This window comes from Propithecus coquereli, unplaced genomic scaffold, assembly GCF_000956105.1.
Source record: "Propithecus coquereli isolate 6110/MARCELLA unplaced genomic scaffold, Pcoq_1.0 Scaffold125, whole genome shotgun sequence".
Classification (NCBI taxonomy): domain Eukaryota; kingdom Metazoa; phylum Chordata; class Mammalia; order Primates; family Indriidae; genus Propithecus; species Propithecus coquereli.
The window spans coordinates 5,063,861-5,086,529 of record NW_012136636.1 but is presented as its reverse complement, the minus strand read 5'-3'; positions in this window follow the sequence as shown (position 1 = coordinate 5,086,529).

Here is a 22,669-nt window from a genome sequence, read left to right as displayed (position 1 = left end):
TCTCACTGGCACTGTTGTCCCCTAGTGTTCCCCTCTGCCACACACACAGACACAGGGGGCCACTGAGGGGACACTTAGCTCCTGCTTGAGGCTTTAAATATCCTCTTTCATGTAGAAAGTCAGTGTGCCAGCACTGTTTGTTCAATAAGCCACCCTTTTGCCACTGAACTAAATATCATTTTTATCTAATACTTTACCCCGTGTATACTGGGCTCTGTTTTCGGGTTCTATTTGATTAAAACTATTTGGTTTACTATTTGGCTAAACTATCTCTTTATCTATTCCAGTGCTATCTTTAGTTGACTCCAGTGGCTTTGTAGTATATGCTGACATCTGCTAAATGGCTTTTAAAAGGAGTTGTCTTGGCTGTTCCCAAAGATTTGTGTTTTATATGAATTTTAAGATTATTTCATCCAATTCCAAATTGGATGCATTCTGTTGGTATTTTAAATGTAATTTTATTAAATTTGCATATTAATACTGAGAGAATTGACTAATGAGGTATAGATAATGCTTTTCATTGTGACTGCCTTTTTGAAAATGTCAGATACATTTTCTTTGTTAAAAGCCTTATTAATTCTTTTCCGAAAAGGGTATGACAAATCATTGTAGCCATTTTGTACACCTCAAAGCTATTTTGCCTTTTTATAGCTTTTAAGAGCAAGGAAAGGAAAATAAATGTTTAAAATGAAATAGTGGTGAGGAATTTCTGGGTAGCTAAGGTAATGGCAGTCACTTAAATCTTTATACATCCTTCAAAACACTGTATAGATCACCAATAAGAGCTAATATAACCACACAAATATTATGCTTTCAGCAAAACTACATAATGAAAAAGACAACAAATTCCACAAAAATAACATCTGAGCTGAGACCAATCATATCAGTTATATCAATATTTTCAATTTGGCTCACAATACAAGAGCCAACCACGTACCACACACAAGAGACACACCTAAAACAAAGTGATTCAGAAAGGCTAAGCTAAGGGGTGCACCAAATACACAAGGCAAATGAGATCAGTGATAAAACCAAGGCGGCGATCCTGACAGCAGACATCATGGCATCTGAGTCAAAAACATTAAATGAAACAAGTTAAACACCAGTAAGTCATTTTAAATATTTTATATTAAGATATAGGAGGTATGAATACTTATGCACCAAGTAACACATCCACTCCTTCATGAGGCAGAAACTATGAGAGGTGAATGATAGATGTAAACACACTCTCTGTGCAAGAGATACCAGGTGGACAAAAAATAATAAAGAATATTAAAAACTTCAAGTACAATCTTAGGTCTTCCCTTAATAAGACACACACATATTTATGTATATATGAATACTCTGTGTGTGTGTGTATATGTGTGTGTGTGTGTGTGTGTGTGTATATATATATATATATACACATTGTGTGTATAGTGAGCAGAAATTAAGAAGTATTCAAAAAAAAAAAAGGAAAAAATTCCACAGTAATAGGAGCATATCAGAAGAGTACAGGAGCCAACTGAAAGAGCCACCAATGGCTAAAGCTGGAAAAATCTGAGCAATAATAGTATTGGATTATAACCCAAAATATAAATATCTATGGATCCATGTGATATAAATAAATGGTTGCATAAATTATTATAATAAATATGGGAGAAGAGACAAATCTCCCATGCAGAAGAATATCAAATATTTTATGTAGATATTTCACCCTCAAGGAGGCCAAACCTAACTTCCCACTGCTCAGGTATGGGCTACACTTAGTGATTTCCTTCCTGTAGATCAAGGCCAACATCAACAGTCATAAGTCCTGTTGATACTATGAACACTCAATACGATGTGATAAACATACTACTTCACCTCTGCGGTCTTCCTCCCAATAACCCACTCTTATTCTGAGAAAAACATCAGACGAATGCCAGTAGAGGGCATGCTACAAAATACCTGAGCAGCATCCTCAAAACTGTCAAAGTCATGATGTACAAGGAAAGTCTGAGAAATTGTCACAGCTGAGAGGAGCCTCAGGAGACAGACAACCAGATGTAACTTGGTGCCCTGGGTGGGATCCTGGAACAAGAAAAGGACAACAGGTAGAAACTAAGGAAATCTGAATAAAGTATGGAATATAGTTCATAATAATGCATCCATACTGGTTAATTCATTGTAATACATTCTGAAAACTCTGTTCTCTTTTTTCATTTTTTTTTCAGTAAGTCTGAAACTGTTCTGAAAAACAAAGTCTACTAAAAAGAAAAAACAACACGGTCAGTTTGAACGACTCCAGAGTAGTTCAACTTTTCATCATGAAGGGTTCAGATTCCAAAGTGGTGTTTCCCAGTTCCCACTAAGGCATTTTTCAAGATTTGTTGCTGGCAAAGTATGCCCAGGCTTTCATTTGGGGAGGAGATTTTGTTGCATAAGAAACGAAGTTGGAGGAATATTTTGAAACATTTCCATAAGAGCAAAGCAGGTAATTCTTCACTTACTTAGAAAGGCTGGCCTCATGTGAGGTCGTGTCCTAAGTAAACATTTTGTTATTATTGGTGTGTGCAGATGTATTATTACTGATAGCCACGGAGTAATTTGATTTTAAAAATAACAGGATGGCAAGTCATTTTTATTGGTATTTCATAGTTAATTTTGCAATCAATGGCTTTTACAGCAAAGCATTAAAATAAACTGCCATCGATCTAACTGAACATAGAGAACACTTCAATTGACGAAATGAAGAGACACATTTTCTCACTACTGCCGCCTTTTCTCTCTCCTTTTAATAGACAAGCTTATTGAATGAAGTGAAATCCACTCCCCGTCCCCATTGCCTTATCTTCCATTTACTTCTTCATCCACAGCAATCAGCCTTATGCTCCTGCAGGATTACACCTGCTCTTGCCAAGGACAGTTATGACCTCCTAATTGCTGAAATGTATTGAGAATGTATAGTTATATCTTGTTCAATCTTTTCGTAACATGATATCACATGTGACCAAACCACAAGAGCTAGTTGGGGATCAAAGAGGATGGAAGTGACAACTGGGACATGGAGTAAGGTCGTTTCCACTCTAGTTTATCATAGAACCAGTAAACAGGCTATGCAGAAGATGGAAACGAGGCCAAGAATTCAGGCGGACACAACCCCCTCCTGCCTCCACAGGTCCTCAGGGAGGCGTGCAGTAAGACACATGGCCAGTGCAGCTTGTGCAAGCCAGAAAGACCTGAAACTGCAGACATACTACCTTTTTCCAGTTACAGGTTGGGAGAGGGAATAGCATGACCCTCACCAAGGCTATTCTCACTCTGGAGTTACATACCTCCTCTTGCTATTAATATTTCTTTCCGAGACACTGGGCCTACAGCACCTGACCAAGGGCTGCCATTGCTATCAGCTCTACCTTGCCATCCACTCTTCCCCTTCCTCTCCATGAATGCCAAAGTTCAGGCCCTCTTAACTAACTTTCTTGTTGCCTCTGTCACCCTGACAACCCATCTATTGCAGTGATTCCAATGTAATCTCACAAATGAAAGTAAGAATATCACTTTCTCATTCAAAATTAATCGCTCATTTAATTCTCATTGCCCCCAAAATGAATGTTAAATTCCTTAATGTATCGTATGAAGGTATGATGTATAAGACTGCCCTTATCTTCTTTAGGCAGATTTAAGCCCACCTGTTACTCCACGCCTCCCCTGCACCATCCCAACACTTAATTCCTTTTATAAAGTCTCATGGCATTGTACTGTAAATCTCTTTGCATATAAGAATGTAAAAATGCCAGAATTTAGGTGTTCAAGAAAATGTTAGAAGTTTTAATCTCAAAATTATTGAAAGACTGGTTGGTTGAATTAATTTAAAAACTCTTGAAGACTTTTAGAATTTTAGATATCATTCAAATCATTTGATAAGAACAACCTCAGAGATAATATTCGTCAAGTAACTACATGTTACATGTTGTGTTATTCACTAGGATAAAATAAAAAACATAAGACTTCTGAACTTAAAGGAGCTCACAACAGTCTCACTGGAGAGACTAATACACAAGTAACTAATTTCAACTCAAAATGATGAAGTAACAGCAATAATACAAATATATAATACTCACTGAACACTTAGGATGGAATGCTGGAAGTTACTGTACATATTTTACATCATTTAATCCTCACAATTATTTTACATATATATAACTATATATATATATATAAAATTATTATCCCCATTTTACAGATATGGTAACAGACTTAGCCTAAGTAAATTTCCCCAGTCATACAGCTAGGAAATGAAGGATCTAGGTTCAATCTCAAGTTTGGTTGATTACAAAGCTTGTTTTTGGAACAGAAGAATTTTCAGCATACTTTTGAAATTGACTTCATAGTTACACTTTGTGAATATTGTCAAAGGGATGCATGGTGAAAAAGGGGACACTCATTTTTTTAGTGGATATAAAATGTGTACTAAGTTTGATCAGTTTTAGTTGTAATGGAAACTGTGCTGCATTTTATATTTCCTTCACAGGAATAGTCTTGCCCATTTCCATATTCTTCCTTGTATTTACAGAGGCTGGAAGTCTGAAAACCACATTTCCTGGCTTGCCTATAGGGTTTTAACTTAGATTATACCACTGAGAGGCACTCACTCAAGTATTAGAAGCAGGAAGACAAGTAGCAACCTTTATTGTTTTATCGGTAGCAGGCAGATGTGTGAGCTCCAGCCAATGGATGTAGGGTTTGGGGAGCCAATGATTTCAAGGATGTTTCTGCGGTAACCTGAGTTGGTCCTGCAGGCAGCTGAACTCATCAGCCATGTGTTCCTGCAATTCTTGACCTCCCAAAGGTAGCGGACATTTTCTTTTATATTCACTTTCCCAGACATTCTAACAGTTTTCACAATCTCAATTTGCTGTATTAAATCCTTTCAACTTGAAACACTTTGAGTGATTTCTGTTTTCCTGGAAAAACTCTCATTGATACGCAGACTTTGTATTGGTTTGCTAGGGCTGCCATAACAAAGTATGGACTGGGCTGCTTAAACAACAGAATCGTTATTATCTCGAAGTCCTAGAGGCTAGAAATCCAAGATTCATGTGTCAAGGTTCCTTCTGAGGACTGTAAGAAAGGATCTGTCCCATGCCTTCCTCTGGCTTGTAGAGAGCTGTCTTCATGTTCACGTGGCCCTCTCCCTGCATGTGCATCTGTGTCCAAATTCTCCCTTTTTATAAGGACACCAGTCATTGGATTAGGGCCCACGCTAATGACTTCATGTTAACCTGATTACCTCTGTAAAGACCCCATCCCCAAATAAGATCACATTCTGAGGTACTGGGATATGGACTTGATCATATGTCTTTTGGAGGGACAAAATTCAACACATAGAAGACCTAAAACAGCAGCAGTGACATATACAAAATACAGATTAATTCTTCCTCATATAATCCACAGGTAATTCCACAGCTGGTTTACTGTTCAGCAATACTCTCAGGAAGGTAAGCTCTTGTTTTTTCTGCTGGGCATGGTTGTCCTTCTCAAATTCACCTCCTGGATCAAAACGATTGCTCCAGCACCTGCCATGACTGTATTCCAGCTACCAGCAAATGGAAAAGGCAAAGAAGAAAATAGCAAAGAACATAAGCAAGCTAGCTCTTAAGGAAATATCCCCCAAACTGTTCACAACATTTCTTATTACATTCTATTGCCCATAACTACATCAAATAGCCACATTTAGCTTTTGGGTGGGTTGCTGAGCAATGTAATCTCCTGAGAGGCAATTAACCTAGTGCAAACTTCTGATACTATGAAAGAAGAGAACAGATATTGGAGGCTGACTAGCAAAATATGCCATCCTGAAAATACTACAAAATTATCAGCTGTAGTTTCTGCTTTTTGATTGGAAGTAATAATGAAAAGACTTGAGATGTTGCTTAAATAGGTCAATGGAAAAACTGCCTAACCTGTGCATTACATCAAAATCCAATAGTTATTTCTGAAAGCAAAATTTCTTCTTTATCAAATGTCTTCACATGCAGTGTATGAATTGAAAATGTCGTCAAAGGAAGATTCAGAAGCAGGATCGCTTAGAAAAGGAGAGAAAAGGTTTTATTCACTAAGAGCTCTAGGGGAGTCAGACTTCAGAAAGACTGGCTCAGCAAGCCTAAAACACCACAGATATTTTTTACAGTTGCAAATGACTATGGTCTGTAAGGTTATAGTTTATACTGTAGAAAAAGCAATTTCTCAAGCAGTTTTGATATTTGCAAAGTTCATGATGTATACTCAGATAAAAATACATAAAAAATCAAGAATAACATTTTTGTTATGAAGTCCATATTTATGCAAAATAGTCAAGATTTTATTATTTTAAGTACAAGAACCAGTAAGGGCAATCTGTTATTTTTGACTTATCTCAAGGTACACAGTATTTTTTTCCCATAAATATTGTGATACTTGAAGTTCTTAGCCATCTCCAAAGCCAGGCAAAGTCAGGTTTTGTTTCTATGATGTTAACCAAAAATCTAAGTTCCTTCCTATGTGCTTCCATTTTTCCTTTTCTCTCCTTGGTAACAAGGACAAGATATAAAACACTGATCTTTGCTTTACAAATTTGAAAGCTCAGGTCTGACTTCTTTGGCCTCTGAGATAAAATATTAAGATATTAATATTATATGCCCTCCTACTCTTCCTGGTTTCCAAAATTGTCAGCACTCACATGTTATCCCCTGTCCTGCCATAATTCATCACTTCACACCACAGTCCTTTCCTGCTGCTCCTTAGAAGGAACAGACGCATCAGAAACGAGAAGGATCCAGGACCCAGCCAAGGGCTGTACAAAAACACAAGAGGACAGATTAAACACAAGGTTAGACGACTTAATCGTAATTAAATTATCGACTGCTAATTTTAAAGAGAGAATTTATAAATTGTGTGAGTGCTTGAGATGACAGTGTTTGCAGTTCCTGAGAAGAAAACCTTTCTATTCTGGGCCACATAGGAGGAGGAGCAGGCATTGTTGCTGTGCCCCACCTAGTGGAGATCCTTATGAAGAAATAAAGCAGCCTTTTGTGTCCAAGATTAAGAATCAGGATGGGATTGAAGCCAAATTTTCTCAAGCCTTCAACTAATCTGTTATAAATTAAGCCATCCGGAAAAGTATATTAATTTTTAAGCAATGACAATATGAGCCAGTGAAGCTTAAGACTGACACTTAACAAAAGGTATTTCTTCTAATATTAAAACTAGTTGAGAGATGATTTTAAAATTGTCACTATAGCTCACAATTAGCTTAAATGTTATAAATAACCATGTCCCTTTTGCTATGTCCATTCCCTCTACTTAAAAGAAGGTAAGCTTGGTATGATTTTCTAACGCTGGAAGTTAGATTTGTAGTCAGTAACCTTTTACTATCACTGATGTGTGTACTAAGTGGCCCATTGTTTGTTTAGGTGCTAGCAAAGGCTTGCGCTTTTTCAACAAGCAACAGAATATGGAGGATGTCTTGCAATTTGGAAATCATTTTTCAATCCTGACTTTTTTCCCTTAAAATTTCTAAAATAATGATTGATTTATCCCTAAAGAAAATCACTCTAATGAAAAAGAACCCTTTAAGATTACTTCAATTAATTGGTAGTAGTTACATGAAGTAACTGTGTTCAGAAATGGCATGTGATCAGGCTGAAAGCAATTTAGCCAAAGCAATTGTCTTTACTGCAATTAAACTGAAAGTAAGATGTTCAACATAAAAACCTAATTGAAAATAAATATTATTCGAATGGTGTTTTTTTTTTAAGGTATGGCGCTTGTTAAAATTATTTCTTAAAATATCTAGGTGCTAGTAAAAATTTGGAGGGAGAGATTTCTACTTTATTTTTTCTTAATTTTTAAAATATATATTCATTTATTACTACTTTGTTCTCTTTACAATAACGAAAATGTGTAAAAACTCAGATACCCAAATACTGGGAATTATGAATCTCTGGGTGTTCTTTTGAGGGGGGAAAATTTTATTTTTCTACTTCAATCTATTAAGAATATAGTTAAATCAATTTTGTAAAGCATGAAAAAGTGATTGGAGATATTGATAAAGATATGAAAATTTGATGACACTATTCGGAGACGGAAAGAGCTAAAAGACTCCAGTGATGCAGCAAAAATCATTATTCAAAGAATATATATGTGTGTTACTATTTTGACTAAATTGTCCTGGGGTCCAGTTCACACTCAGCTAAACAGCATTGATCAAATTGCTTGTGGGCTCATTGAGAGGCACTGGAAGTCTCCAGGCCCCGGCTCCGGAGAACAATTTGATTGACTGGGGATGGGAACCATTGCTGGGAGGGTCAACCAAGTTACAATATTCGACCAGAGGTGAGAGGGTTGATTTGCTCACCAGCTATAAAATAAATTGCATTTCTGTAAACAAAGAAAAATGTTCTCACAGCAAATCTTGTCAACTTCATGATAGAGTAAAAAATAACAGAAAAATCGTAAAGAAGCTCCCCAAGTTTTAGCCTTTGTTGGGGAAACACAAATTAAAATCTACTCCAACCCAGAAGTCCTCTCCACAAAGTCAGTAGAGAAATTAAAAAAAAAGTTTTATCTTCCACTAAACAGTAAACAAATGAGAATGTGATGCAGATAACAGGTAATCTACTAAGAGATCACAAAGAGGGAAAGAAATCTCACCCTTCTATATAGCCAGGGAGATGCTACCCACTGTGTGCATATTCTCCAGGTAAACTGTGGCTAGTCCTCAAGTAAGAGGGCTCCACAGTGGCATTTATTACTCATGATTCATCCTAAATACACCTGGTCCAGGGTGCCCATCCATGTCAATTAATTGGCTCCATATGAAGGAAAAATGCACTTTTTCTGTCAGGAAGCAATTTGACAGCCCGGAGCAAAGTACCTGCCTAAGTTAGGCTCCTGATGTCCCCTCCGCAGCTGAGGGGTGGGGTCCCTATATTCAAAGAGATGGCTCCCAGTCCCTCCAAAGACCATCCTGCATTGGGAAACTGGAAAGTTTAGCTTTTTTAAAAACAATTACGTACATGTCTAAAAGACAGAGAAAGTACTTGCAAATTGTCTAAATAAAATGCTCTAAGAAAAAGAGAGGGGAAGGGAGGGGGCTGTCTTCTCCTCCGTTATTTTTAACAGAGACAATGGAGACTATTATTTTTACTCTGTACTTATTTGTCCTTTCACCTTCTGCTTTGGCTTGCCCTCAACGCAGGGCCACTGCTGTCCCCAAGGCTATGGACTGTCTTCCCGAGCATGCACAAGGGATCATCCTCTGAGGGCTCGCTTCAGGGAGGGCTCCTTTACCACCATGGTATTTTGGGGCTGTCTCCTCTCTCCCCTTCCTCCATAGCTCTGGAACCAAGTGTCAGCAGGTTACAAAATCAGAAGTGCTTTAAAATCACTGTTCTCACATAATTTCACCTGATAATGCCTTTATGTTATCTGTAGTTTCCTTTGCATGCTTCAGTGTAGACAGAATGATGAATGGGTGTGTACAATTTACCTTCAGTTCATAACCAAGGTGTTTTGGGAAAACGCCAGGGCAGTATAGAAAAACTAACCCCCCCAACTGAGATGGAGCCAAGAGACCAAAGAATGACTCAGACAAGTCCACCTTGGCGAGTTAGAAGAGTGTATTAGAGATTGCTTACACAAGGGACTTACTTCTGGGAGGCAGAGAAGCTCCTTGGAGAGTAAAACTTCACCACCTACCCATGGTGTAAGCGACACCTTAAATATCCTCCCAGTGAGTGACTCAGAGCTCTTACATTCTATCATCAAGTGTTCACATTGAAACAAATCAAGCACAGGCAATACGATCATCATGTGCCTTCATACAACCAATGTTATATTAACATTAACGATATAATTCTCCACTAGGCAGAGATTTTGGCATCAGAATTAGCTCAATTAGCTAAAGGGTATTATAGGTAGTCAGGGCAGATTTGTTACTGGGAGCCTCTGCCTCCAGGAAGTGCTGAGGCACGTCTCTTGTGCCTAGTAACTATTGTTTGGCATTTGCTTAATCCATTTTGTAACAATTTTGTTGAGCACTCCAAGCTAGCACAGCACAGTGCTCCTCTATGTGTGCTGGCGAACCTGCATTTTTCCCTTACAAGGGATGGTGACTTAACACTAGACGAAATCAGGGAACAAACTCCAGGTGTGGGCAACTGAAAGACCTAGTCAGGATTTCATATTGCGGAGTATTATGGCACATCCTTCGAATAACTCGATCTATTTCTGGACTGGAAGATTATTAATGAGCATAAGAGGTATTGCAGATAGCATTGCATTGAAGAAATGAGCAGTATTCAAGATATATGGCTGCTAAAGATAGTTATGTATCTCTACTCTTACGCAGTACGTGTATAAAACCTGGTTAAGTGAGTAGGTTGACCTCCTAAAATAGTACCAAAGGTCTAAACCTCTGGTTGACCTTGTAGCCAAAAACTTCAAAAAAATTGGTAGATCCTGCCTTCAGAACAGTTTGAATTTGCACCTGGGTAAACCTTTTGTGCAAACTATTTACTGAAATACCTAAAAGGACAGAACTGGCTGTATGTCTGTATGGCCAAATGCAATACTCTTTTTCTTTGTAGCACACCTCCTGGTAGACAGTTTGCTGGAGCAATGGTGGGGTGTCTGCCTCTAACTGTTAGTAACTTATGATGTGCACCAAAAAGGATATGACAATTGTGATTTGCCAATTTGACTTATGCCAGTCTCCAACAGATGTATTTGTCTCAGAAAAAGTTTAATTCATTAAGCAGTGAGATAATTGATTGCATTTGCTAATACAAGATACTTAAGGTATCTTCGAAATCTAAGAAAATGAGCAAAGCTTAAATGTTTTCCTGAAGAATTATGCTACTCACATGAAAAAACACACATGTAAAGAAATATAGTTTCATAAATTTTAAATTTGCCAACAACCTACAATGACAATCTAAAAAGACAAATCAGTAGGGCATTTTTTTTTCCTTTGAAGCTGCTTAAGAAAAAAAAGATTAAATTAGTTTAAAATAGCTGAACCTGTCAGAATCCTGGGTTCAGCACCAAAGATGCCAGGGTGGGAGTCTGCCCTTGGTTCTTGGTGTGCTGTTGGCCAAAGAATGACCAGACAACCAAAGTCCAGACTATTATCCCAGTCCTCTGACTCCTTTCTCGGAAAAACCACCAGCAAGGCCAATATGACGGAGTAACCTCAGGCAGGGAGCAATTTCACAAGAGCAGCTCTTTATTATAGAATCAAACGGGTCTGTCTCCGTTAGTGGAGAGACACAGACCAACTCACTAACCCACTCACTTCCTCTGACTTCTAGGACTATTTCCCTTTATTAGCCTAGTCTGGAGGAGGGCTCCTGGGAAGTGTAGGATGTTATCAAATGATCAACAGGTGTGCTCAAAAATCCATCTGTATATATGAGCTCCCTATAAGAAAGCCCACCTGGGGAGTGAACCACAATGCAGATTCAAGCTAATTGTATATTAATTACCCTTAGGTTACTCTAGGCCACTTTCTAAATCCTATTATGCCTGGGCTGGGGAATTCCTAGATTGATAAAGCATTCCCTCCCTCCCCAGGTGTAGCAGATGCTCAGGACAGGATTAAGGGTGGGGCAGCACCAGAATGGAGTGCCCGCCCTTATCCTTCTTCCCAGGTGGAGCAATTGCTAGAAACAACACCAAAACAGGGAACTCTTGTCTGGAGAAAAGCTGGAGGTCCTAACTATATACCTAACAAACCTACAAAATAGACAAAATTTTCAATTATATTTAAATCAGGTGTTTCTGATCTCATGTACTCTCGTTTCTTTTTTTTTATTAAGATAATATTCATATACAGTAGCATTTACTGTCTTAGATGTATGGATTGGTGAATTTCAGCAATTGTATAAAATTGTGTTAGCTGAGTTTGAACTGCAGTCTCGATTTCTTGGGCAGCAGTTCTGGCCCCTGCTCAGATATTTTGTCCTAAGGGAATGTGTTTTGAGTCCGCCCTTTGCTTGCGTGTGTCGGGAGTCAGTCAGAGATGTGGGTGGGTACATTTTGGATGTCCATTCTTAGGCTGTTTCTTTTGAGGATTTTCTACTTTTTTCAATAGTCCTATTTTATCCGCTCTTTTCTGGTTTCCTAGAGCGGAAAGACTCTAGAGTTTTCCACATAAGCCCTACAACCTCGCAGAGAAAGTTACTGACAGAGCTGCCACCTCTCCTTCTCCAGGCGAGCCTGCTCTGCACAGGGATTTGTCTGCACTCTTCATCCTCCAAGACCTCCCGGTAGTTGCTTTTGCACATGGCCAGGTTTTACAGTTATTTCCTTCTGGAGTTGCATCCGGCAAAGATTTGGTCCATTTTAATAGAGACTTAATAGGGACTCTGTAAGCAGAAGTCCTCCAACTCTCATTCCAACAGGCGATTTCCATCCTTATCACAAATATCCCAGGAAGATGATATACACTCTGCAGATGGGGAGAGGCGAAGCAAAGTGCATGCACCCCAATCTTCTTAATTAAAACATGTGGACAGTTATATTACTTTGCCTGTTACCATCTTTCTATGATGTTTAAATCCAAGAACAGGGATGGCAGATAGAATTGTCATTCTAAAATTTGTACGGGCATGATATTAGAAAATAAATAATACATTGTAGACTGAGATCACAATCTCTCACAAAGACTATTTACCCACAAGAAATGAAAAAAATATCACCTTTACATCAAATTTTTGTTATATGAATTGTGACTCATCTGGAGTCGTTTTTATTTACTAAGCTTATTGACAACAAGTGCTACTGAAGTGCTGTGCTGTCCCCACAGGGACTGTGCGTGCGGGAGCAACATGGAGTACTTAACTCGGTGGCCATTTCAATTCTCTCTGTTTACTTGGGATGTAAAAAATATTTCACTCCTCTAGATAAGATCTTAGATAATGCATAGTGAGAGAACCTCGATCTAGTTACACACTGGCATCACCTACGGAGAAAAATTGATATGGGGCAAGAAAGTGGAAATTTCACAGCTTTCTAGATTTTCTCAAGTCAGAGTTTATGAGAGGCTTCATTTCTCTAATAATTAATTTCCTCAAACACGAAGCAAAAACTGATATATTTTATAAGCAACAGGGATAAAAAAGGGAATAAAATAGAAATAGCCTTTGCCCTGATCAGCACCCACCTAGTGACAAAGGTGGATACTTCAGTAGAGATAATTGCCAAACCACCTGAGCTCCATGTGTTAGGAGCTCAAGTCAGTCCTGTTCTATGCTAACATCCCTGTTTCGCAGACCAGGAAACTGAGATGCAGGGAAGTTAAGAACTTGCTCAAGAATGCATGTCTAAAATGAACACAGTTGGAATTCAAGCCAGCTTCCTTGGACTCCAGGTCCCCTGCTGCTGTCTGGATTCAGAAGAGGCTGCTTTTCAAGGACTTGTAATAAGATACATCTAATATGTAAAAGGGAAGTTCTGTGCCATTTCCAAAGAAGGCTCAAGCGATTCCAAATGGAGAGATCTGCAAAATCTGGATAGCCTACACAAGCAGAAATACTGGTATCCAATTGTAAGTAATCAAAACAAAATGCAAGTGATCCTACCGCAGCTGCCATTTTCCATACAAATACATGCTCCTCCACAATCATAAATTCAGAGCTTATAAGTTCGAATGAAAGTGTGTGGGTGGAGATTTACAGGAGGCTTTTTCTAGTGAAAGAGTGAAATGTACACGGTCCTCGAAATACCAAATGTGCCCTGGGTTGTCACAGTGTTTTGGTCTGGTGCATTAATTCAAAAGAAAATTGATAATTCGAAACTCCAAGATAAATAGAATAACACAATCATTAAAATTATAATATTTCTAGGTATTAGGAACATAATCATTAAAATTCTAGTATTTCCATAGTATATTATTAATACGACTCACAGTTTGGATGAGTCCATTTACTCCTAGTCCAATTCAAACAAAAGAAAGTGAAATTCAATGAGGCCACCTCTAGGGCTCAGGGCCTATTAAACTTAATTCATTATTAAACCCCAAAGCTAATTAGAAAGAAAAAGAAAAAGTGATATCAGTGCATTCTCTACCATGAATTGAAGCAGTCGGTTTAGGAAAACAATATGAAGGTTATGATAATTTAAGCTTGAATGGAGTTTCCCATCCAAAACCTTCAATGAGACTTGCAAGTATTCAATTTAAAGAAAATGCTTTGTCACCATTCAAAGGGCAGAAAATGAGGCTCTGAGAGCTGCCTGAGTCCCAAACTTGCCTGCTGGCTCACAGGCAGGGGAGGGTGGCTGTGCGGGAGGTGGAACAGGGGACTTGGAGAAGGATGGGGAAGGACCAACCTACCATCCCACAATTTCTACAGCTCCTTTTAAGGGTACTGCAAACAGTTCATTAAATCATTTATTAAAAGTAATCTCATTCACTGTTGTCTTTATTAAGCTGTTTGAAAAATAGAACCACTACAGCCTTCACCAAAGATGGCCTTTGAGACTTTGGGTCTCCACACTGACCTGGAGGGAGAGGAGGGAGGATTGAGGACAAGGCGAAGGAAGCCAAAGGCCCCCTCAGTGGCACAGCTTAGCTCACACCTTGTCTCCACGTTCTATGGACCGAAAGGGGAGTAACTGCATCCATTTCCTTCACCAGTCTGAACCCGGCAACCAGAGTCGTCCTGACACACAGCAGACATTCAGTGGCCGACAGGTGAGTGGAGGCCTCTCCACCGAGCCCCCGTCGGAGCTCACGTCGTAGTGTAACTTACTGGTGTTTCCTGGAGGCCATGAGCCACTCGTTTGCGACATGCAGCTCGAGGACAGAGGATGGCTCAGGTGGGAGGTCCTGCCTGGCCCGGGGCTGCCTGTGTTGCTGGAGGAAGGACGGAAAGTGGGAGAGGAGAAGGGACCCCCTGGCAGCAACAGGAGTCAGGGGGCTCATGGCAGAAACTGTTCCTGGACAGAGATCTGAGCACAGATTTCTATGAGGAAGAAGGAGCCAAAAAAGGATAAGTTAGCCCCGAATCCAGCAGGCTCTGTGTACTCAGTAAACTCATCTCTCACCTTGCAAAGAAAATAAAGTCTCTCAGGTATAATTTTCTTTTTTCTTCTCTGTCCTTGCCTGCAGCGTCATCTCTCTTTAGATGACTCCACCTGCCCTCTTTGCCTGGCTTCGCCTACCCGCCCCCTCCAGGTTCCTCCAGCGCCTCCCCCTTCTCCAACTGCATGCCCCTGTCTGGTTCCTGTGTTCCGCTTGTGAACACGCTGGGGGGCCCCTCCAGCCATGGCCTGCACTTGCCTGCATCACCAAATTGCTTGAAAATGTTACTCTGCCATCAAACAGCTTGAAATTACGTGCCTTACCTCTGCTTTTCCTACCTCCCACCCACAACTCAGCCGACTGCAGTGAATAAACTTCTAAATCCACACTCACGAACGTCTGCATCTCCCCGAGAGCCTCCTCCCTCCACCTTCATGCACCTGGTGGTGGCTCCGGCATCTCTTCCCTGGGCCTCTCTCCTCTCCTCCCAGCTGGGGGTCGACGTCGAGGGAACAGGTGTCTGACGCACATTGGCCTGGGAAATGCTGCTCTCTCCAGGACGCCGCGCCTGCCGGGAAGGCAGCCAGTTACACCTCAGCTGTACCCCTGGGAAAAATCCCCGGTGCTAAAAGAAAACTTTGTCCCAGCTTGCACTTAGATGTGCTCTCTGGAGGGATGCAGGAGAAAAAACTAGTGTTGTTTCTTAAAGACCTGACTTCAAATATTCAAAGGTAAATCTCGTGCCTCCCTCCGCCAGCTCTCCGCCCCATTTCCCACGTCTGTCTTTCTTTTTCTTTCTTTCTTTCTCTTTCTGTCTTTCTTTTCTTTCTCTCCTTTCTCTCTTTCTTTCTTTCCTTCTTTTTTCCTTCCTTTCTTTTTTTCCTCCTTTCTTCCTTTCTTTTTTTCCTTCTTTTGTGACTATAATTCTTTAAACTGGTGAACATCTAAGTTCAGCATAAAGGTCTACATCCTCCAATGCCAATCTTAACATCTTTGGGAAAAAAACAACACGTAAACTTACGTAAACTTATCACCCAAGAGAAGACATGAGCTGAAAGTCTAAGGAGCTTTAAAGAATAAAAGAATTAATTGAAACTAGATCCTAACGGGTCACTTAATAACACCATGTGGCAGGTGTAGCTCCTGACATTCAGGGCGGATGCTGAGAAGCAGGAAATAATGACCTGGCTGTGACGAGCAGAGACAGAACACGAGGCTGCCTGGAGCCAGGACCTGTAGGAGAACGCTCATATGGACTGAATTGTGCTCCTCCTACAATGCACTTTTGAAGCCCTAAGTCCCAATCATGTTATATTTGGTGCTACAGCGTTTAAAAAGGTAATTAGGTTAAATGAGGTCACAGTGGTAGGACTAGTGACCTTACAAGAAGAGGCAGCCAGGGCAGGGATGGACACACAGAGAAAGGCTTTTTGCAGACCTGACAGAGGATGGTGATCTGCAAGCCAAGGAGAGAGGCCTCAGAAGAAGCCAACCTGGCCGACTCCCCGAGCTCAGATATCTGGCCTCAAGAACTGTGAGAAAATAAATCTCTGTTGTCCAAGCCACCCAGTGTGTGGCATTTGGTTATGGCAGCCTCAGCAGACTAATATATGTATCATACAATACGGCATAAACATAACATGACCCCTATTAACTGATATTTACAAAACAACTCATGTCAACAGAGGCAATCAAGGAAACAAGGTGTGGTCGTAGGACAAGCATTTTTTGTTCCTGTTTAAATTATTGTGAATGCCATCACGGATTTTTAAAAAGACATAAATCACCTAGAATTGGGGACCTTCCTCATCTTTAAATCCACAGCTCAAAATCTTTACTTAACATGGCTCTTCTAAAAATAATCTGACGAGTGGTTAAAGAATTCGATGAACTGGTCCTAGGTGTTAAACTTCATTGCAAACTGTGAAACGTGGCGGAGCAGCGAGGACCAAGAGCAGAGATGCCACGTGAGGACATTCACCAAAAGCCGACCCGCAGGAGCTGCTGTTTCCATTTCTTCACTCTGTGCCCAGTTACAAATACTCATTAGGTAACTGTCTCTTTGCCCTCTGACCCACCACCGCCTGCCTATAGTCCAACATGAAAAATACTTTCTATTTGAAATAAATCACAGCTGTAGCCAGACAAAAATTATTAACAATCCCCAACATGAGTGCCCAAAAGTGCTTTATATGGTAGAATAGATGAAAATGGAAAGTTTAAAAGCACTTTTAGAATGAGGAGCTGTCTGCTTCATTTGAATAGGTTACATGATATTTATCTCTTATATTTCATTTATTTTGAGAACAAATATAATTAGAATTTACACTTGCCTATCATTTAACAGTTTTTAAACACTCCACAGATACTGTTTTTGTAAGGAAGAAGGACAGGGATTTCTTGCAGATTTATCTGTGAGAAAACTCAAGGATAAGGCCACCTAGTGTGTCTATACCCAGAGGATGGGCACAGATTCTTAGACAAGACCAGGTAATTTATTTAAGGAAAGTGTAGCTTATATAGATCTTCTTTTATACATTTGCTGTTTTTCCTCCTGTAAGAGTGATAATTAATATTAACAGTCCTCAGGATGCATAGCTGCCAGCTCAAGGCAGAATGGGGTAACCACAGGTGTTAAACTGTCTAATATATCAAATTCATTGTATAAATGGCAGCCCTCCACATATAAAAGTGTCATTAATTATAACTGTTTTACTGGAGAATATGTGTGTGGGTGTGTGTCATATGAGTATTTTTTTCTGTCAGAATTACTGCTAAGAAGGCAAAAGTATTTTGGTGGGAAAAAATGTCAGCAAGTGTTGGATAGTGAGACTCAGAGGGGCCAAATTGTGGCGGAACAGCTCTTCCAAGCAGAAGGGCAGCGATCTCCCTGCTCCCTGGAGACCAGGCAGGTGACAGAAAAGAGAGTGAGAACGTGAGGAAAGAAGCCAGGAGATGCGGGTCACATGTCTAGAGATGTGGCTGTCATCTGTGATGCCAAGGTTCCTCACAATCTTCCAAATTCTCAGGAAAGAAAAAAAAAAACTAAAAAGAAAATCACAAAATGCTTAAGAAGAGTGGATTTGAAATAGAACTTGTGAATGGGACTAAGACTTGCACCCAGGGTGCTACGGGAGAAGGAGACGTAGACATAGCCTCATGACAAGAACAGGAGCAAAAGGAAGCCTGGTAGATAGAGGAGGTGCTGGAATGTCACAGACGAGGAGTCGGAGTCAGGAAAAGCAAGGCAAATTCTGAAAGGCAGGGAGGCTCCAGATGGCCTGCAGATGGATGGACGGATGGGTGGACAGATGGAGAGATAAGATGGATAGATGGCAGCAGGCAGGTAAATAGATAAATGGTTATCGCTCTATTAGTGATAGATGTAATTAAAATTAATGAATACCTAAAAATAGGAAGAAAATGCTGAACATCATTAAAGGCTTCAGAATTTAAACTGGTGGAGGCCTGAAAGAAGTCATTGGATTTGATAGTTTGATAGTTACAACATGTTGGTAATCTCAGCATTTTGTGGGAGATTGCCACAGCCGGAAGTGCACTGACTGTATTGCCTATGCACCTTTTCTTCTGTAGATGTCCTTCCATTAAGTGCACTATAAAATATTATAGCTCACTCCTGGAACATTCCCAGGCCAAAGTGACTATAAATAAGAGTAGTTGATCCTATGATCTTGCTCCTGAAGTTTCATTTTTCTTTCCACAAAGGAAAAGGCTAAAATTTCTTCTTTCTATTTAAAAGTTACAACAGATGTTTTATGTGATCCTTTAAGAAACCATCCCATTATTCACTGACATGGAAAAATCACCTGCTGCTGGTCTGAATCAAACCTTTCAGAGGCTGGATTTTATCTTATGGTATTTAAAATCTTCTCTTAAACATTTACTATTGCTAGCTCATAATCCTGTCTTTTCTTTCACTTCTAAGTAAGCGCTAGTGTCCACAGTGACACAAATGGGAAGGGGATGATCATCACTGGTCTCAACTGAGCACCAGTAGCCTGTGGTGCAGAGCCATTCAATGCTTGATACAAGTGTGACAGAACAGAGAGCTTAACAAACTCGGCACACAGATTGCCAGGTTTCACATTCCAGATACACTGCATACTAGTTTTTGACACGTTGGGCAAGATACATAACTTCTCCATGGCACTGTTTCCTCATCTATGAGATAGAGTTAATAACAGCACCTACACCAAAGAGTTGTTGCAAAAATCAAATTAGATTTAAGAGAATAAAAAGACAAGTCACAGACAAGGAGAAAATATATGCAAACTCATATCACATAAAGAACTTATATCCAGAATATACAAAGAACTCTTAAAACTCAACAATAAGAAAACAAATAACCCATTTAGAAAGTGGGCAGAAGATCTAAACAGACCCCTCACCAAAGAAGATATACAGATGGTAAAAAAGCATATGCAAGACACTCAACATCATATGTCTTAGGGAATTGAAAATTAAAACAACAATAAAATACCTCCATTCACCTACTGAATATCTAAAATCTGAAATACTGACAACACAAAATGCTGGGGTGGATGTGGAGCAACAGGAACTCTCATTCATTGCTCTTGGGAATGCGAAATGGTACAGCTACTTTGGAAGACAGTTTGGCAGTTTTTTACAAAGCTAAACATAGTCTGACCATATGATGCAGCAATTGTGATACTATATGAGGTATTTATCCAAATAAATTGAAAACTTACATCTACTCAAAAATCTACATATGAGTGTTTACAGCAGCTTTATTAACAATTGCTAAAAATTAGAAGCAACCAAGATGACCTTCAATAGGTAAATAGATAAACTGTGGATTGCCCACACCATGGAATGTTATTCAGAGACAAAAGGAAATGAGATCAAACTGTGACACGACATGACACGTAGGAACATCAAATGTCCGCTGTTGGTGAAAAGAAGCCAGTCTGAAAGGGCTACATATTGTATAATTCCAACTGTGTGACATTCTTTAAAAAGCAAAACCATAGATAGAGTAAAATATCAGTGATTGCCATGGGCTTAGATGGGGGAAGGGGAAAGGAATGAATAGGTGGAGTTTGGGGGTATTTAGGGAAGTGAAAATATTCTATATTACACTGTGATGGTGGATATGTGACTTTACACATTTGTCAAAACTCAGAATTGTACAACATAGAACGAACCCTAATGTAAACCATGGACTCGAGTTAATAATAACAGACTAATGTTCATCAGCAAACATCAAAAATTTCCATTAGTTGTAGCAAATGCACCCCACTACAACATGATGGTATTAATAGGGAAAACTGGGGGGTGCTAAATGGGGAGTGTATGGGAACTCTATGCTTTCTTCTCAATTTTTCTGTAAACCCAAAACTCCTCTAAAAAAAAAGCCTATTATTTCTTTAAAATTAAATAATAAGTGAAACTGTTTTAGAGCAGTGACTGATATACATATAGTTTAAAAACTTAAACAGAAATAGGCAAATATGTGCTACGTATATGTGTCAGGGTATGTAATTAAAAACAATAGTGAAAGTGTAGTTATGTGTTTTATTGTATGTTGATCAAGGATATGGGATGTTTTTGGCTGAAGATAAGAAAAGGTTCATAATCTAGAAAGGGATTAGGAAGTTGAGATATTGAAGAACCAGAAATAAGTTTGACCAAGAAAAAATATTCCATTAACCATATTCTGGTAAATCAGGCTGGTTTGAGAAGGAGCTATTTAAAGTCAGAGATGGGAAGAGATTCTTAAAAAGACTGAACCAATTTAAGGTGGGGCCTTTCCTCTACTCTCCCTCTCTACAGCAGCTTCCTGCCGTCATTCCTCTCCTTTGCCTACAAGTTTTGGGGACTGTAAGTGTCTCAAAGTTCTCAGGGCTGTAAGTGATTTGGTATAACTCAACAAAAACCGAGGCTTCCACCAAACAGGAATAAAGTAGAAACTGTCACATCATAAACTTTCATTAGGCATGGAATATGGGTTAAGGAAACACTAAAAGTGTCTGTTTTGTCTTTTAATATTCATCCAGTTCACGATTTTATAATTTTTTAATATTTCTCTGTTTAATTGCATTTGAGAATAATCTCGACTGTACACATTAGTTGTTCGAGTGCTTCCCTCTAGTGGTGATACATGAGTACAACAAGGTAAGGGAGGGAAACCACTACATTGCTCAACCTGGACATTTTGCGGGCTGTTTCCAAGTGAATGTAGCATATACAGTTAAATAGCTTCACAGCTAGAGAAAAAAAATATGAATTTAAAAGTGATCTCTTGGGAATTTGGCAGACGCTTCTGGATTTTTCAAACACTCCCTGGCCTGGTGATTATGTACCCTTATTTGAGGTGATGAGCCAGGAACTTCACCTTTAAGATTTGACCCGGTTCTAACCAGGAGAAAAACATCAGACAGACCCAAACTGAGGGGATCTCTACACAACACCTGAACAACACTTCTTAAGACAGTCAAGGTCATGAAAAACAACGAAAAACTGAGAAATGGCAGAGACCAGAGGACGTTAAGGAGCCATGTGGACTATTTCAATGAGGTACACTGGATTAGATTCTGGAACAGTGAAAGGAAGTAAGTGGAAAAACTGATAAAATCCAAAGAAAGAGGAAATTTTAGTTATAAACAATGTACCGATGTTGGTTTCTTAGTTGTGACAAACATAATGTAAGTAATGTGTTAACAGGGGGATTGGGTAGGGAGTTTAGAAACTCTGTACTATCCTGTAACTTTCTGTAAATCAAACCCGCAACTAAAAGACGGGGAGCATTGTAGGGGGAAAGGGCATGCCTTTAACCCTCGCTTGGGTGAGGCAAAGATATAAAGTGTAACCATAATGTTTGTACCCTCATAATACCCTGAAATAAAAAAAAAATCTAAATCTATTCTAAATAAAAAAGATGTTAAAAATATTCTCTCAAAGGGTGCTTCAAGATTTTTCTCAAAAAAAGTATTTTTCTTTCTTTAATTTTTTTACATCTTCCTCTAAATCCTTCTTTTCCAGGCAGGATTCTAATTTCAAATTCCTTGTATTTTTAAATAAAGCTTGTAACTTCCTGCACAACTTTGTAAATGCACAAAAATCACTGAATTTTACACTTAAAATAGGTAAATTTTATAGTATGTATATTATACCTTCCAAAGAAAGTTCTTGAAAAAAGAAAAAAACCTGTAAGTTCTATCCATTGATTCTAATTTTACTTCCAATCATGTTATAACTCTTTAAATATTGAAAATATTTCCTTCCTTTCCTTCCTTCTTTTCCTTCCTTACTTTCTCTCTTTTTTGATTTTTTTATTTGAAGGGAAGGTGTCTTTCTTTCTTTTTTGTAGAGAAATTTTTAGGTCCTTTACATTTCATTATTTTACAGTTTCCATATTTTCACTATCAGGTAATTCTCTCTTAGAAACGTCCCAGAATCTGGAACTACTTCATGTGTAACCATTGTGCATGCAATATATCAATTGGTTCTAAATCCAAAGCCTTATTTTCAGCTCCCACGATGATTTGCAACATAAACGTCAGTTCCTTCTTGATACCACAATGCTAGAAACTGGAGAGGAACCTTTAGGCTCCAAGTCAGAACATTTACTTGCTACATTATTTTTTAAAGTAAGAATCT